This window comes from Misgurnus anguillicaudatus, chromosome 16, assembly GCF_027580225.2.
Source record: "Misgurnus anguillicaudatus chromosome 16, ASM2758022v2, whole genome shotgun sequence".
NCBI lineage: Eukaryota > Metazoa > Chordata > Actinopteri > Cypriniformes > Cobitidae > Misgurnus > Misgurnus anguillicaudatus.
This window is the reverse complement of record NC_073352.2, coordinates 4402185-4421407: the sequence shown is the minus strand read 5'-3', so window position 1 is coordinate 4421407 and position 19223 is coordinate 4402185. Positions and strand designations below refer to the sequence as shown.

Below are 19223 nucleotides of genomic sequence, written 5' to 3'. Positions count from 1 at the left end.
TCATTGAATTTGGATGTTTTGATGATTTAAGGAAAATTTACGTAGCATATATATTGATGTTTTAATTCAGAGTTTGTTAATGACACTTAATCATTAACAAACATTTAAAAAGGTTTATTACAATACTAATTGATAATATTAAATTAATGTAATTATCTTGTTTTGTTACACCCTAAATCACTGAGCGCACAAACGCTACCCCAGTTACAAGCATGGGTGGTTGACTTCATGCAGACATGCGCAGACATTGAAGTACCGCGAGAGTGATTCAAAAGCCCACGAAACAGTGTAATCACGCGGTACTGTGACGTCATACTGGTTAACGCTAAGCCACGTGAAGCCGGACACAAGGGCTGCACTAATCTTTGGGCTGGAGTAGCCTGTGGTTTTTAAGGCTTACGTGTCTCGTCGCGTTAAACGATCGCAGAACGATTTATTTCTCTTTTTCACCTCGATCTTTGGCCTCTTGTGATTTAACAAAACCAACATGTGAAGTTACAACGCTGACGAAGGAGTTTCATCAGTAGAGGTAAGTAACCAACTTTATGTTATGCATGTAGTGGATCTACAGATTGATTGTCGTATATGATCATTGTTTTTTTGGTTTGTTTGTTTGTAACGTTTATCAATGCAAGCCAAAATCGAGCTGCAAATCCTAAAGGCAAGGTACGTTGAACATGTAACGTTAACCGCTTTTCTCAGCGGTGGTGGGGTAAACATTAGCTAAGTTAGCCTAGACCAGCCCCTGTTTAACTTAAAGTTACTTGAGTTATAAAATGTACGTTATCAATCTTCCCGCCCGATTTGCTTGGAGTAAGTTAACGTAACGTTATGTAAACGACCTGTATTCACAAGAAGCCTTAGCGAAGTGGTTTGATAATTGAGTTAATATATTTTATCAGTTGTATTAGCTATAAAGTTATTTATATCTGTGAATTAATTCGTATTTTTATCAGTTTCTAACAACACATACATGACAAAAGGCTGACGTAACGTTAATAAAGTTAAGTTACTTACCAACACGAACAAACTGACAGAAAAATTAACTTAAAGCCAACAATTACAATATTACCATATTATAAATGAACATAAACGCTATGTTTACGAATTATATTATTTACATGTTAATAATGATGTTAAATGCGAAGAAAATGTTGAAGTGTGCCTGAGGAAATAACGGTCATATGATGAAAATGGCGCTCACATGACGTACGAATGGCCTCGCGACCAGCTCGCGCATGCGCGACAGAAGGGTTAACTTCCTGCTCCAACCTGCAATTTGAATGCAGGGATAATAACAAATAACCAAAGTTTAATAATATTGCTGGATTTTTTTATAATGCTTAATAAATGATGCGTGTAAATTTACACATATTTATTACATCACTGACATTGTTTTATTACGTTTATTTCTTTTATATTGATTGAAAATTAAAACCTTATTTAATTTACCTAAAATTTGTTTGTGTTTAACACTGATTTATGTTGTTTTTCTGTTTAATATTAGTGTGTCCTGGTAAACGTGTGCTCGGAAACATGCAGATTACAGTATTTACAGAGCTGACCTTGAGGCTATTTTTTTGCATGACATCCACTGATGGATAATCTGTTTACCTAAAAACAGGTAATGTATAAACATTGCAAATATGAATTCACAAGTATATAATTTCACAAATATTAAATATTATTTACAATTATTATTAATGATGTACATATTAAATAACATGTTCAGTTGTTATGTTAAGTTATTTGAAGGATATGCATGGTAGATCAATTAGATTATCTTTCTCACTAGCTATAAGCGGCATGCTATAAAAATGTTCCACTTAAAGGTGTAGCGGAGGATTTTCTCGAATTTTAGAAAAGAAACGCCGTCTCCGCTTTAAAAAAAAAAATGCAATTGCGCAACACTCCAGATTGACAACTAGGAGGACCAATAGTCTTGATGATCCACCCGGTGATCCACCCACAAGTCTTAAAGCTGCAGTAACCTAATTCATCCTTCAATAAAATCACTCTCTGCTCTTCACTAAAGAACTGTTGTACTTCATACGAATGCGTATATATTTAATTCATACAGTAAAGACTATGAAGTGTTTTATTTTCATTAGTTTTTACAGACATAAGCCTTTTTAAAGGCATATTAAATTTCTCTTTGCAGAAGAAATATCTGTTGTGCTAATTTATTTGATTCTATATTAAAACAATAATATACCTAATTACTGCAAGTAATATAACAAAGGCAACATCTGTGGTATTACTTTATCTAGAAAATTTTTTAAAAGTTACAGTCATCAAAGAGCTTGCATATCAGCTTGAAAAATCGGTATAGCATTGGTATCGGCAGATCACGAAGACAACAAATCGGTGATCGGTATCGGCCTGCAAAAATCAAGTTCATACAAAGCAACTTATTGCTCATCTGCTTGAGAGAAAGTTACTGCTGGGGCTCTCCTGCTAAGGTTGTCTTAATTCTAAAAAGAAATTAAGTCATTTAGGCTTAGGTCATAGCAAGTTTTGAATGAATGACTTTGCAATCTGTTTTAGTAATGTTTGTTTGCAGTGTATTTTGTTCCACTTGCCTGGGTCGTGCGGAGGCTTGATGTTTGGTCCGCCGGTTGTCTTCTCCGGCCTCTGGGTGGGGCCGCCGCGAGTGGTCGTGTTAACCAATTTTTTTATCTTAGTGCACAGTAAGTGTGTCTACATAGTCTAAACGCTTAATAAACTGATAACGTGTAAGGTCATTTAAATGCATATAACGATTTTCTTTTATAGGGTAAAGCCCATAAATGGCAAAAACTGATTGGCGCAGGTAGTTTTTTTGCTCTTAACCCAGATTTTAACGTCTTTTTTGCGGTTTCGTATGTGCGTATGTCTCCACCTGTGATAGATAAACTTCACAAATAAAAGTAAATTAAAACGCTTGAAACATGTTAATGTAATAAGCTGATTTTTATAATATCATTATAAGATAATTGTCCTCTTATTATGTGCATGTAAACATACTCAATGTCTTTGTTTATCCTTTGTCTCAAGTCACACTGAGTGTGAGAAGTCATTTGTCCAGTGCTGTCGTGAAATCTAATGATAACTGCAACTCCTTCAGTCTAACATGATGGTTGAATTACACACAGATAAACTCCCACTTTATAGACCACAAGATTTGAGTTCAGGCACATTAAGATATTTGATTGAGTTTGGTTGTGGTTGTTTGGCGGTTGCCTCATATTGTTGTTGGTTTTGACGGTTTTCTTGTGGCCCGTGTCTGTCAAAATGACAGACATTGAGAAAGTTTAATGCAAACTCTGGTTGTAAAGCAAATTTTATACTGATCTTCTTCATTCTGTCACTAGGCCACCACAATCCATGTTTACCAGCTGTGAAAGTGCAGGCCAAAAATCTTCCTTCACATGTAGATAAGGTAATGAATTATTTGGTCACTGTTTCTGTCACTGGTGCAAAATAACTGCCCTAGAGAACATGAAGAATAGCCAAAACTGTGGTATTGCACTAGCCCTCAAAATTTGAGAATCTTGATGTTTCTAACACATGGTACAACCGCGTAGTAGGCATGGGCCGGTATAAGAAAATACCATGGTTTTACAGTGTTGCGGTATTGCCATTGCTACACTAAAATTTGTTATTTTTAAATGCCAGGTAAAAATAAAGCCTTTAAATTATATTATATATAATATTTTCAAAATGTATATTACATGTAAACATAAAATCAATCACATGACTTAATGATTTAATGAATTTTGTATAAATACAGTTCATACCTTGGAGACGGCTACCGCCCATGCCTACCGCATAGTATCTATTATTTAGGTGGTTGACAGGTCTGTTTGCATGTTATTGCATTGGTAATAATTTATTGTTTATAGTCCAATATTGATTGTGAGAATTATTTCAATTTCCTTAAAAATGTTCTAACATCTTTTTCCTTTCTTTTCTTAATGCAGCACTTCAGGAGAAACCTGCCTGTGATCTGCTAAGATGCACAGATTCAACTCTGGCCCATTGTCATCCCAACACCTTATCTGCCATCAGTTTCGTTTAGTGTCGGTCTATTGCAAAAGTTCTTATAAACTTCAAATGAGACTTTGTGTTAAGCAGGGGTTTCCAAACTTTTCATTTCACAACATATTAAGCCCAGGATACACAGCAGGATTTTTGCAATCCAATAAGGCCTTATCACACTGTGTGACAAGAATTGTTTAAACTTCAGCAGTCGACTGTCGATGAAGACACCTATTGCATCTGAGGCTGCAACATCCGTCATCAGCATGCGCTAGTGGTAAACAAATACAGGAATGCAGGTCGTAGAAGCAAACATGTTGTTGATGTGCGTTGATCATGCTGAACTTCTTACACTGTCATAAAACTATCGTAGGTGTCTTTGGTCCCAGGACTGGGAAAACAGACGTCTTTAAACCTCTCACACTGTATGAGATAGGACCACCAATTAAGAGCCATGATCACAGAAATCTCCACGATTGTTTCACGATTGGTAATCTTTCATCTGGGACAGCCAAAAATCGTGCCGTGTATTATGGGCTTTAGACAGGTGTAATCTTATAGTATATCAAAACCATTGCTAATAATTAATTGGACAAACCATCACTACAATGCAACACACGCTATCTTACGATGTGACCCACAAGTGGGTCTTCACCCACAGTTTAAAAACCCTGAGTATGAGTAAGAGTATGTTGTATTGTAATTAAAGTCACATCCAAGTGTTATGGAGCAGTTTGTCATTATATTCACAGTATTACATGGTTCTTTCAGCAGTTACTACGTTAAAGTGCTCTTAAAGTGTCCTGGTCAGCTTTGGGTCTTGTGAAGTAATGTAATGAGAATGTGATCGATAGCTTTGCAGTATTTTTTGTTACACTGTGGCTGTAATCATATCAGCACATAGGTTAAACATTTTATTCAAATTTGGTAAACAAACTAGTCAATATAATTCATGCGGTGATGCTGAATTAAACCTGGTCAAATGAATGTGTATTGTGTTTTCAATTTTTTATGAGGTTTCTTCATCTATATATAAACATTAAAGTTAAAAGTTTCAACCTTAGATATATAACTGTTGACAAACACACTTAATATGAGTCACACCCAGTAATTATACTAAGCAGGAATTGCAGTAAGCATTAAAGCAGGGTCACCTTAAGATAATCAGCTTGTTGGCAATTGCTTTATTTAAATGTATAACTTTTTTTCATTTCAGACTGATACAACAGTCAGAGGGGCAGTGGCTGTTGGCAATGTTCCTGTGTTTTTTGTATTTGTTAATATTTTGTAGTCAGAAAGAGTATGAGATCACATTTTCTTGTGCATGGTGCTTTAAGTGCCTTTTTAACGTTTTGGACTAAACGCAAAATGTCTATTGCTTTTTTATTATACGTGATATGGGCTTTTATTAATTATATTTAATTATATTTTTGCTTCAAAATTAATGCCAACCCTTAAAAACCCGTTAACTATATTTTTAAAACAATTAAACAAGACATTTATTTAAAAAATGAAATGAGTTGGAGGTCTTTGCTGATTCGTCTGCGTTTGATCGGATTCAAGACCAAACGGAGATGCATTGCAGGCAGGTAGGATTTAGAATTTTTTTAAGATCTTAAATACGTCTTGTAGAGATATGGAAGACGTATTATTTAAAGACGATCGTCAGCAGATGTAAAGATCTTTACAAGACGTATCTGAGACGTACGTGTGCTATCTGGGTATTCTTGAACAGCCAGACCAAATATTTTACATGGGTCTACGTGTCTCACTACCGAGCCTCGAGTAGGCTATGAGTTGTAACTGTTAATCCGAATAGATAATATCAAAAGATAATAAAGTTTTGCCAGAACGTAACGATATGTACGTTTCAGTCAGGTGATTGTTTTATGTACTCGGTGAAACGTACAGCAAGTTAGTGAGCAGTGGACACCCGGCTTATGGTATTGCCTCGCAAACGGAACAATTTATAATAAAAATGCATTTGTATGTTTTCGTTTTTTGTACAGAGCCTCGAGTAGGCTATGAGTTGTAACTGTTAATCCGAATAGATAATATCAAAAGATAATAAAGTTTTGCCAGAACGTAACGATATGTACGTTTCAGTCATGTGATTGTTTTATGTACTCGGTGAAACGTACAGCAAGTTAGTGAGCAGTGGACACCCGGCTTCAATTACCCTGGTACAAAAAATATATTTTATTGACCCCCATAATCTCAATTGATCTGTTCTTTTATGACCCGGATCATATTTATCTGGCCATTCAACTGGGTTTTAAATGTTAATATTCCCTCGCAGTCTGATCTCAAATCAGCTAGCGCGGTCTGCGGTGAGTTAAAGAACGCTGCAGGTTCAGTAACATTCAGCGGTGAGTTTACGCTCAAATGCGGGTAAAACAACATTCAGAGAGGAGTTTTATTAAAACAGCGATCATCTGCAGGTAAAACAACACTCAGAAGTGACTTTAACAACGCTCCACGGCGCGTGAGAGTAGCATTTTAAGCGTTTTCTGCTCATCTAACTGTTAGCTTTGATTACCATGCTGGATGGTAAATAATTTTTATCAGAGGCTCGTTGATGTTAACAAATATAGATATAAATATACATTTTACTATACTTCGATTGTGTTTGATTAATTTATGTGTTATATGATTATTAATTTGTTTATTTAAAATCCTGTAATTTAATAACTCTGACGTCATCGAACGTCATTTTTTTTATCGTAGTTGACCTTTGAGTATGAAAGTTAAGGGGCAGTCTGATGTCTACTCTACTGCTAAAAACTACTAAGACCAGCATAAGCTGGTTTTAGCTGGTCTCCCAGCTTAGTTTTAGCTGGTATTGCTGGTGTAGCAAGCTGTGTTTTGGTCACCTTGACCAGCTGATCCACCAGCTTGTAGGTTTGCCAGGCTGGGAGGACCAGCTTGAACCACCTTAAACCAGCTACCAGCTTATGCTGGTATTAGCTGGATTTTCCGGTAGGGAATATCAAAATTAGCTAACTTAATTCAATTAATTTTGTCGTGTAAAAGTTAATCCTGCAGCAAGATACAGGGAAATGCAAGATTTTCAGTATTGATAGACCTATATTACACTAGCTCGCAACTAAGTTATTATGTTGACTTGTGTGTGTGAGTGCGTGTGTGTAATATTAGTTATTTATTTATTTTCTGTTTATGTCCTTCAAATTTGCAGGCTTCAAACTCTTTATACCCCCACCACCACAAACAAACCAAAAACAAAGGCACTTTTAATAGTCACATGTGTTTTGTTAAACTGTACTTGTCAGTCTCACTGTAGCACTCTCTGTTTACATTTATATTTGTTTTATCTGTTGTTCTCTTTGTTGTGAGTCTTTCTGTCTGTTTGTCTTTCTGCCCATCAACATGTCCATCCATTCAGAGCTCCAATATCATCTCATGATCTTGGATAACTTGGTTGATGGTCAAGAACTGAAGGATGAGCTCCAAAGTCCTGATGACACTCTTGGTGAGCTGCAAGAAGAGGAAGCAGCAGCGCCAGTGAAGACACCTGAGCCGAGGGTGCATTAGAGAAAAGAGACATTGATGGGAAATATTGTCTATGCAAGGCAGGGAGCTACACTGCGACCAAAATGGTCGCATATGCGACCTTTTGAACTGCCGTTGCGACCCTAATATTTAATGGGTAGAAAATGTGCTACCAAAAGTTTTAGACAATATATGCTATGATTTACTATGAGCATTTATTAAAACAGAAATGTGGATTTTAAGAATACGTTTTATAACGTGCTCTGAGCCATCAACACGTTGGCTTCATTTTGGGTGAAAGCACGTCGTGTCTCTCCCTATCACTGTGCGTTTGCGTGCTCAGCTGTTTCTCAATGAATTAGGTGCGACGCAAGCGCAGTGTCTTTCATGTTTCTGAACTTGAGCAGAGGTCTATGGGGTGTGAAAGCTGAACTTCCTTTGCTAACTAAGCAGACAGTCGTGTCAATCGTCGCGTCCCTTGTCGTGTACTGATTTCGTGACATATGCCGTTTAAGAATTAACGTAAGACTCTCGTCGTCACCCTTTTCGTCTGAAAATGAACGTGAGAAGCTGTCTGAGAAGCTACGTGACGTCTCCGCCGTGTCGTCTGCATATTTTTTTTCTTAATTTAAAGCCTTTATCAAAGTGTTTTTTTTTTTTTAGTTATTATCCTTTGTGTTTTGAGCAATGTTATTGTAACAGTTATCTACGGATTTTTATTTTATTGATGTTAATTTTATTAATTTTGTTGTTATATGTAGTAAAAGCACCAATAAAACACCATTTGTGTTAAATGAAAGCCAGCTATAGTTTGTAACCGTGTCCCAGCTATGAGGCCACCGAGGTCCGGACCTCGGTAAATGTTTCATGTAAAAAATAAAATTCGAATTTTTCTGAATTAATAATACTTTTAGACGACTCACATTGGCATCCTCGTATATAATTGAGTTTGGACCGTTTACTGTATAGTTTGGTGTAAAATGACAGAGATTGGCTTAATGAGACGCTGGGGGCTGCAGCATTTGCAGTGTTGCCAGAGCCCATTGTGAAAAATCCTCTTTAGACGTTGTGTTTAATGGTTTAGCAAATAATGTGACACTTTGGGAAATTTATGAAGTAAGAATTGTTTGTGTTAGCGATATCTCTGAAAGACAAGGTCTTAACTTATTTCTTTCTTTATGGCCTATTTTGTTTTCGTACTAATATCATGGCAACACGGGGTGACCAGCACCTAAACAGTAATCAAATGGCGCATCATTCAGCGTGTGCAGGTTATTGCTGAGATGAAACTTTAAGACACACGCAATAATCATCATGATTATAGATGTAAGAAACGCTTTCAACACTACAAATCAGAAAATTACATAACAGGTTAAAATGAAATATGCCAATGTAAACAATGGCCATGAAGAAGGCTAAGTTATTTCATTCAGATTAGGAGTTAGCATTTAACAAAGTCATGCTGAAAACATTCATACGAGCACTAAACAAAGTTCTTTTTTATATTGTCTCATATTGCTTATTAAAACGATTAATATAATGCTATAATAAGCAATTATCCACCCTAACAATAAATTAATAACAAATTGTTATCTAATAAATAATATAAAAATGCCCACCCCAAAAACATATAGACATGTGTATCCAAAGTGTAAAATGGCAAAAAACGTTCAGACAGAATACATAAGATCTAGGTAAAAAATAAAATGTTGGTATATTAACTACAAAATTGGTGCACAAAATGGTACAAAATGGTACATTTACTACTTAAATGTGTATTTTAGTGCACTTTTTTTCTCCTGGGATAGCGTTTGTTAACCCTGGACCTCTCTCATTTTCAAACCCTGGCTATATGTTTGTAACAATTAAAGGTAATTAAAACCGTTAGTTCATAGCACAAACATAAATAAGACCAGCTTCACTTTTTTATTTTGAAATTTATATAGCGTGTCAAAGTAGTTATGATAAAAACGGTAATTAACGACAAATTGTGATAGTTAGGCTACTGTAAATGATAAAGATTAAGCTTTATAAAAAATTCCATAAACGTTCATTTCTAAAAGGAAACACACTGAAATTACTGATTTTATAGACACTACGCTACGCTTTATTATTTTGCAGAGAAATAGCCTACCTGCTTGCTTGCTTACTTCGACTTTGATCATCTCTATATTCAGCATAAATCAGAGACAATAGTGTCAAATATATGTTTGGTGCAAATATTATTCATGTCATCACCGAAATTTAAAGAAATGGCTTACCTGTTTTGTAGCTAAACTTTTGACAAGATAACCACCCTTTTTTAAATACAGTTTAAAATTTATACGTGTCGAAAAACTATATAAAACAAAGTTTTTTATGTTTATAGTTTGATGAACTCATATGACACGCAGAGCAAATTGTGAGGATTAGCAGGACAAATGAACCCAAGAGCAGACGATGTCGGGGAAGAACAGAAAACACTTTATTTTACAAACAAAAACCCACGAGGGGGTGCACAACATGAAACATTAAACTGACAAATAACACTAAGACTTAGACTTAGACTTGATAGCTAGGCTGAAAACCTACACGAAACACGAGAACACAACACAACACAATGATCCTGCACAGAACAAAAGAAACACTGACATTAAATAGAGAAAACCAAACAAGATAACGAGCGGGAACAGGTGATGGGAATAAGTAATAATTAACAATAAGCAGGAGAACGAGGGAGCGGGGACAAATGACAAGACACCGGAGGTACATGCCCAAACACAAAAGCAAGGCATGAAGCTCCACACAAGGCAAGGGACTGCCAGAACTCTGCCACCATGACAAAATTCAAAATTTAACAAGACTTCAAGGCAGAGTCCTGACACAAATAGCGTGTTCGGCGCAGCACCACGGCCAGCGCGCAACATTTAAACATTTATACAATGAAAAGAAATCCAAAATTTACAGACTTAAACCAGATCACAATTTGCCTTTTATATAAAAAAAATAAAGTCAGTAACAAGATGCAGAACAAATGTGTGCAAATAGCGTGATTCGGCGCAGCAGCTCGGACAGCGCGCAACATTTCAACATTTATATAACGAAAAGAAATCCAAAATTTACAGACTTAAACTAGATCAGAATTTGCCTTTCATAATAAATACAAAATAAAAGAAAGTCAGAAGTAACAAGATGCAGAACAAATGTGTGCAAAATGCCTGAAGTGCATGCAGGGGAACAAAACACAAGCCACAATAAGACACAGCCCCGAGTGATATATAAAAAATAAAGAAATTATTAAAATGACGAAAGTATAGCCAGAATGTCCGGCTTCACGGTTATTTATTCACCTGAAAACCCCTTCTCATATGAACATGCAGCCCTGTCACGTTTTTATTTTTATATTAATGCACTTTAAAAATATTTATTGAACGCTACTTTTTACATTATTTGCAAAGTATTATCATAATGATAGTAGGCTGCACTAATATATTGGGAGAAAGCTGTTGTATGTGAAATCACATACCCTTATGGCCAAAATTGAATTATCCTCATTTTTGAGACATCTGCGACGATTCGACTGTGAGACTGGTAGGCTTCTTTAATCTTCGACTATTGTTGAAATGTGGTGTTATATTAATATTATAAATATATTTATGTTGTAATATATTTCCAGAGTATTCGTCCAAAAACGAACAGACTCATGTGTAGCCTTAAGACAAAATCTAAAGGGCTTTTGATCAAGCTGCTGCAACTGGTACACAAGTATTAGTTAAATGTAAACACTTCATGCTACTCCAAAGTTTGGGGACTGAAGGATCTAACTGCCTTCTAGCTTTAATAATTTGGAAATGCCATTTATTTGTGAAGTTTAGTGATTCGGAGATTTATACAATTTTGTTTATATTTAATCAGAATAACATGTCGGGACGAAAAATTGTTTATACCTTGGATTATCTCTGGCCTGGAAACATTATTTTTTACCCTAAAATTAAATAGTCCAAGTTCATTAATGCTGCTACGTTAGATCTGCGTTTATGAACACTACTATAATCCTAAATGAAGATAGGCTATATTTGAAGAGTTTGTTTCCAAAACGCGATAAATGCCATTTTTAAACAGAAAAAAGTGGTTTTCATCTTGTCACTTTCTTGGTATATGAAAACATGTTTTTACCGAAATTAGTCAAAATGGATTTATTGCGTTTTGGAACCAAACTCTTCATTTGTAATGCCGACTCTATGGTGATCATTTACTGTTGTGTATGTTGTTAACATTGTTATTTAACTACATTTCCCACAATGCACTTGTAACGTGTGTTTCCGGATATACATGTTCCGGTGTTATGATTCTAACGCATGCGAGTAAAAGAGCAGTCACGTTAAGTCCGTGTGTGTGTCATCATTTACTGAATGTCTCGTTATAATCTCCCAAAAGACACAATAAAGTGGCGACGAGGATCTCGATATCCCGTGTGTGTTTAAAGATGCGGAAATGAAACGGCTTGACGGCGAGATTGCTGAAAGACGCGAATAACAGTCTGCTGCAAGTTCACGTGTTGGCTGATAAGCGGGGAGGAAAGACAACGATTCAGATAAGTGACTGAATTGATTGTTAAACGAAAGAGAACGGCTAAAATGGCATCAGTTTATGGAAATTTGGGTCCCTTTGAGGAAAGCAGTGAGCAGTGGTGTTCTTACACAGAAAGATTTGAATACTTTGTAGCAGCAAATGCTATTACTGAAGCGAAAGTTGTACCCACGTTTTTAAGTGTAATGGGTCCAAAGACATATACACTGCTGCGTAACCTACTGCAGCCAGAGAAACCTGGAGAGAAAACGTATGATCAAATAGTGAGCACTCTAAAAGCACATTTTTCACCAAAACCCTTAGTAATTGCAGAGCGATTTCGATTCCACAGACGAAATCAGCTAGAAGGGGAATCTGTGGCAGTGTTTGTGGCAGTGCTAAAAAAATTAGCTGAACACTGTGAATTTGGTGACGTGCTCAACGATACACTTCGGGACAGATTGGTATGCGGACTACGCTGCGAGGGCATACAGAAACGATTGCTAACAGAGAGCAACCTGACACTACAGAGAGCAATTGAGCTGAGTGTGTCTATGGAATTGGCTGCTAAGGAAGCCCAGCAATTAAGCTCAAATAGTAAAGTGTATAAGATGGAGACAGAAAAACAAACTGAAAGTAAAGGTCCATGTTTCCGTTGTGGTAAGACTGGACACTCACCTGCTTCATGCTGGTTTAAGGATATGGAGTGCCGCAGCTGTAAGAAAAAGGGACACATTGAGCGTGCGTGTAGAAATAAAATGGAAAAGAAAAAAATGCCTCAGAAACCAGTTTTCAGAAGGAAACAAAAGAAGCGCATATTTACAGTCGGACAGGAAAATAAAGAGAGTACTGACACATCTGATGAGGAATTTCCTTTGCATGTGCTCACTGTCGCAGGTGGAACGAAGGCTTATAAAGTCACCGCGCTGCTGGAAGGACAGCCAGTGAAAATGGAAATCGACACTGGTGCTGCTGTATCGCTGGTGTCGGAGGCGGTATACAGCGAAATACTCAGCCACCTGCCACTCAAACCACCTGATGTTGTTCTTAAAACTTATACTGGGGAATCAGTAACTATGAAAGGACTCACCCAGGTAACAGTTGAACTGAATGGACAAACAAAAAAACTGCCATTGTATGTGGTTGCAGGTGATTACCCCTCACTGATGGGACGTTCCTGGTTGGAACAACTCAAGGTGGACTGGTCGACCATACATATGATGACGCCTAAAACTCTGGATCTTGAAGGTGTCCTTGCAAAACACAGTGAAGTTTTCAAACAGGAGTTAGGCAGCATGGAAGGAATCACAGTGAAATTGAATGTAGAGCAGGGAAGTCAACCAAAGTTCCTAAAGCCCCGACCCCTACCATATGCACTCAAACCTAAAGTAGAGGCGAGCTTGGCTGAACTTGTGAAAAATGATGTACTGGAACCAGTCAATGTGAGTAAGTGGGCAACACCTATCGTTCCAGTGATAAAGAAGGATGGAGGCATAAGGATCTGTGGGGATTTTAAAGTTACTGTAAATTCCGTATTGTCAGTAGAGCAATACCCCTTGCCTCACATTAATGACCTTTTTGCTGGGTTGACAGGAGGACAAAGATTCAGCAAAATCGACCTCAACCAAGCATACCTACAGATGCATGTTGAGGAGCAGTCCAGAGAACTTCTCACCATCAATACGCACAAGGGACTATTTAGGTACAAACGTTTACCTTTTGGAATAACTTCAGCTCCATCTATTTTTCAGCGAGCTATGGATCAGATCCTTGCGGGACTTCCAGGAGTTGTGTGTTATCTAGATGACATTCTAGTGACAGGCACAGATGAACAGTCGCACTTACAACACTTGGATGCTACCCTTGAGAGACTGAAAGAATACGGGCTAAGAGTGCGCAAGGATAAATGTGAATTTTTCCAGCTTGCAGTCGAGTACTTAGGCCATGTCATTGATGCCTCTGGTCTGCATACGTCTCCATCCAAAGTTAAAGCTATTGTGGATGCTCCAATACCCAAAAATGTCAGCCAGTTACGGTCTTTTCTCGGCTTACTGAACTATTATGGGCGTTTCATCCCAAATATCGCTACGCTGTTGAAACCTCTGCACAAATTGTTATGTCATGAAAATAACTGGAAGTGGACCTCTGAATGCCAGGAGTCATTCATAAAAGCAAAGGAGACACTTTTAGGGTCAAATGCACTCACTCATTTTGACCCTGCGCTTCCTATCCAACTGGCCTGCGATGCTTCCCCGTATGGTGTGGGAGCTGTCTTGTCCCACATCATGCCCAATGGTCAAGAGAGGCCAATCGCGTTTGCTTCCAGGAGTCTGAGCAAAGCAGAAGCAAATTATGCTCAGATTGAGCGAGAAGCATTGAGCATTGTGTTTGGAGTGCGTAAGTTTTATCAGTATATTTTCGGAAGAAAGTTTACGCTGCTGACGGATCATCGCCCACTCACTGCAATATTTGGTCCACACCATGGCATTCCCACCCTTGCCGCCAGTAGGATGCAAAGATGGGCTTTGTTGTTGTCTGCTCACACCTATGACATCAAATACCGGAAATCGGAGTTGCACGGAAACGCAGACGGTCTGTCCAGGTTGCCTCTCGCTGAAAGGGTAAAGGAGGCAAAGGTGGCTGAAATTTTCTATTTCAACCAGGTGGACCGGGCTCCTATAACGGCCGCACAAGTACGCAGAGGCACAAGAAATGACCCTGTCCTGTCAAGAGTTGTGGATATGGTCATGACAGGCAAAGGGGAGAGACATGACTTGGAGCTAAAACCTTACATCTCTCGACGTCATGAACTTTCAGTGCAGTCAGGCTGCTTATTGTGGGGGAGGAGAGTGGTAATTCCCCCGGCTTTACGCAAGCAAGTGCTAAAACAGCTGCATGTTGGACACTGTGGAATGGTCCGCATGAAGGAGATCGCCAGAAGCTACTTCTGGTGGCCAGGAGTTGATGGCCAAATTGAGGAAAAAGCTAGGACGTGTACCTCATGCCAGCACATACGTAACGCACCACAACTTGCACCGCTGCACCCGTGGGAATTCCCTGAAAAACCATGGCATCGCATTCATATTGATTTTGCTGGCCCAGTTGAGTACAAAATGCTGTTAGTGGTCATGGATGCACACAGTAAGTGGCCTGAGGTGGCCATTATGAAATCTACATCAGCTGAAAAGACAATTGAGAAACTGGGAGAAATTTTCAGCAGGTTTGGATCACCAGTGCAACTTGTCTCAGATAATGGGCCCCAATTTACATCTCACGAGATGGCCACATTTCTACAAGCAAATGGTGTGCAACACATAACGTCATCACCCTACCATCCTGCCACTAATGGATTAGCCGAAAGATTTGTCCAAACCATGAAACATGCTTTGAAAGCTTCGCTCGGGCAAGGAACATTTCATCAACGTCTGCACAGCTTTTTGCTTTCCTATCGTAGTACTCCGCATGCGACCACCAAAGTGTCGCCAGCGTATTTGTTGTTCGGTAGAGAGGTCAGGACAAGTTTTGAGCTGATTAAACCAGCTACACTCAAAGAGACTGTCCAATGGCAACAAGAGCATCAAGTACAGCGACGGAATCTACGAGCCAAGGACAGAAATTTTGCAACAGGCTCAGCAGTGCTTGCTCGGAACTATGGTAGTGGTCCGAAATGGGTTCCGGCTACTGTGGAGGCCCAGACGGGTCCAGTGTCATATAAGGTCAAGACTGATGAAAATCTTTCCTGGAGGAGACATACTGATCAGTTGCTTGGTGGAGCCAGCACTGTTACAGCTCTCCCTGAGATCACTGATGTCACTGATCAAATATATGACAATTCTCCAACTTCAGAAGTCTCCACAAATGAGCCTATGCTGACCACAAATGGTTCTTTTGCTAACAAACCATCACCTTCATCGCCAGAAAATGGAAACCAAATAGGCCGTCGGTATCCAGTAAGGGAGCGGCGTCCACCTCAACGTTTATTGGATTACACATAGTTAGGGGCTACCCTTATTGCTTCGGGGCAGAATAATCCCCTAAGGGTAAGCCAGGGTCTGAGGTAGTCTACCCTCATTCCCAGGATTTAGTTGTGTTATTTTACAACAGGAATAACATAAAAGACTCAATGTTCACGTTCTGAACAATCTGTGTTTATAGATGTTGATAAAGAAACAAAATTTTATAATTTGTAATTTAAGTGGTACAGTTTAATTTGTAATCTTTGTGTTATACCTCAAAGAGTAAGAGGGGAGGAAATGTTGTGTATGTTGTTAACATTGTTATTTAACTACATTTCCCACAATGCACTTGTAACGTGTGTTTCCGGATATACATGTTCCGGTGTTATGATTCTAACGCATGCGAGTAAAAGAGCAGTCACGTTAAGTCCGTGTGTGTGTCATCATTTACTGAATGTCTCGTTATAATCTCCCAAAAGACACAATATTTACCATCTGAAAACCTTCCTTAGGCACATTATAGAAGTGCATCTATATTGTAATAACAATCATTTCCAGACGCTTTTACACACGTACGTTATCCACACGCAAGTTATTCAGACGCTTATACACACGTTATCCACAAGTACGTTATTCAGACGCTTATAAACACGTACGTTATCCAGACGCAAATTACAAAATATCAATTTCTCAGGTACGCCGCCGCCACCCCGCCTCTGACATTTGGCGCAGCTCCAACACGTGACCGTGACGTCAAACGCATTAAATTATACGTCTGACGGCTCTATCCTATAGGATTTTGGCCAGACGGCAGGCGAGCGTATACACGTTAGCTCTCATGTCTGTTAGCTAATCAATCAGCAGAAAGTTCAGCTTTCACACCCCATAGAGGTCTTTCTTCACTGAGGACGCGGGACCCGTATGGTTCCGGGTTTATATTTTAAGTGGTCTGTCGGGTCCGGTTAGGTCCTAGTTTAATTACTTTGGGTCCCAAGTCTGATTAATGTTGTGTTTATAACCCGAGTCGGAGTCGATCGGAAAGCGGCCATGAGCGCTACCGTGCTAAAGCTCGAGTGAAGTTTCAGCGTGCCTTCGGTTTCTATGGCGATGGTTCTTTTTACGACCACGCGCTGCATTTGCTTTCTCACATTTTTTTAATAATCTTATTATTAATAAACCATATCTTTTCTAAAACCATATCCATATTAAGTTTGGACAGAGATTGTAGCAAAGAGCATCAATATATCAGTCCCCAGCTAACACAAATACCTGTTACGTAACGTCGACGTAATATGATTACCAAACTTACGTCGTGGCGACCGGAAAAGTGAAATTCCTGGATTCGTCGCCTCGACGTAACTTTGCAACGTAATCTGCCTGTCGTGGGCACGTCGTGACAACGTAATGGATTAAAAGTTTTGTGTTGGTAAGTTTTGTGTTTGTCTCTCAGTCAGAAAAACGACCGGTCCTGTCAGATGCCGTGCTGTGCATGCGCGGTTACACGCTCTAATTGAGTTCAGCTGAAGGAGGGAGACGCGTGCTGTTTTTTGTAAAGAGCAGCTCGTATGGTGGTTAAATATCTATTCTATTTTGACTTATTTAAGGGAAACTTTGAGACTGAAAAGTTTTAACATGCTAACCTAAATAGAAAATAAAATAAATGTTAATACAATTGTAATGGTAATGAAATTACCTCCCTGGGACGTAACAGTTACGTTGCCAGTAAGTTATGAAATTACCAAAATAGTACGAATGTATTACCTAACAAGAATGTACTTGGTTATCTTGCGACGTTAGGAGACCGTACTGGCGACGTAGTGATTTGGTACTGTAATGGTAATGAAATTACCTCCCTAGGACGTAACAGTTACGTTGCCAGCTGGTAAGTCATGAAATTACCAAAAATGACAAATAAATTACGTAACTAGGACGTCGTGTGTTAGCTGGGTCACATTTATAATCTATAGACCTGCACTGTCTATTAATATACTATACATCGTATTGTATTATATTGAGCTTGATAAAAGGGGTCTAATTGCTTCATATATCAGTGCAAAAACAGTAAGTGTTTTCGTGGTGCTTTGACAAACAGTGTCAGCTTTGTTAATGGCAAAGAAAGTTTGGAGTGTTTAATGAAATATAATGTGAAATTAATATTAATTTTCAATAAATCAAAGTATTGTGTTGTGTCACACATTATTAGTTCTACGTCACATGTATAGTAGACCATTATTTGTCAGTGGGTAATAATTGCCCTTTTCACCACCAAGTAAATTTCAGATCTGTGGGAAACACGACTGCAACGTTTAAGAAAACAAGAAGGCATGTGGTTTAAAAGATGGCAAGTAAAATAAAAAGCATATCTGTATGCAATACAGTTTCATTATTGTTCATTATTATCCAGAGCACCTTAATATAACTTGAAAAAAATATGTGCGACCAAATCATATTTTGCGCCAGTAACTGAAAAAGTTGGTAGCGCAAGTGCCACCAGTGGAAAAGGTTAGTGTAGTTCCCTGCAAGGTCAAGCAGTAATCAACCAAGGAAAGGTCAGTATTGTTTACATTTTAAAATATATTTTTAGGATCTACACTGTTTGGGTACTTGCAGGTGTATAAAATTAATGAATACTTCTACTTCTAAGGGGCCAATCACACCAAACGTGTTTATGGCAGTTGCAGACGCGTTTTTTTGCTGCTGGCCGCAGCACGTGCTGTTTGAAGGAGCTGAGAGCGGAAAAGCGTCCGACGTCATTCGCATCTTTCCATTCTCCAATCGAATGAGGGGAGAGGCGGGCCTTCCGTTGTAGGTACGGGGTCACTCACTATCTCCTACATGTTTGTGCACTTTCACCCCGCATCAAGGCCAGAGCAAGTGCCCTCTTTGTAAAGTTTCTGCTAATATCTGTCATAACAGCAAAAGAGCGCTCACGCTTCAATATTTGATTGACATGAGAGTTGCATCTGTGGCTGCCTAGCAATTTGCGCCCTTGCGTTTCCACACATTTAAAACGCGTTTGGTGTGATTGACCTCTAAGGCTATTGTCAATAGCCAATCAGATGCTTTCTTTATAATCGGTTCTATTTGAGCATTCTTATTTGCTGTCATCATCTGCATGACGCATAGATATCCATACAGTTATTGGACTGTTAACATAAGGGTTTGGGAAAATAAAGTGTTCTAGTTTTT

General features: G+C 38.5%; 1 long non-coding RNA gene across 2 annotated transcripts; it reads left to right on the top strand.

The window, feature by feature from the left end:
• Positions 1 to 230: 230 nt before the first annotated feature.
• On the top strand, positions 231 to 5007 carry LOC129419344 (uncharacterized). Of its 2 annotated transcripts, XR_008636474.2 has the most exons (5): positions 231 to 529; positions 1508 to 1624; positions 3354 to 3421; positions 3963 to 4890; positions 4925 to 5007. It is a non-coding gene; the product is annotated as an uncharacterized lncRNA (long non-coding RNA). The 2 variants fall into 2 exon arrangements; XR_012357869.1 differs by having other exon boundaries at positions 344 to 529; positions 3963 to 5007.
• The last annotated feature ends 14216 nt before the right edge of the window (positions 5008 to 19223 follow it).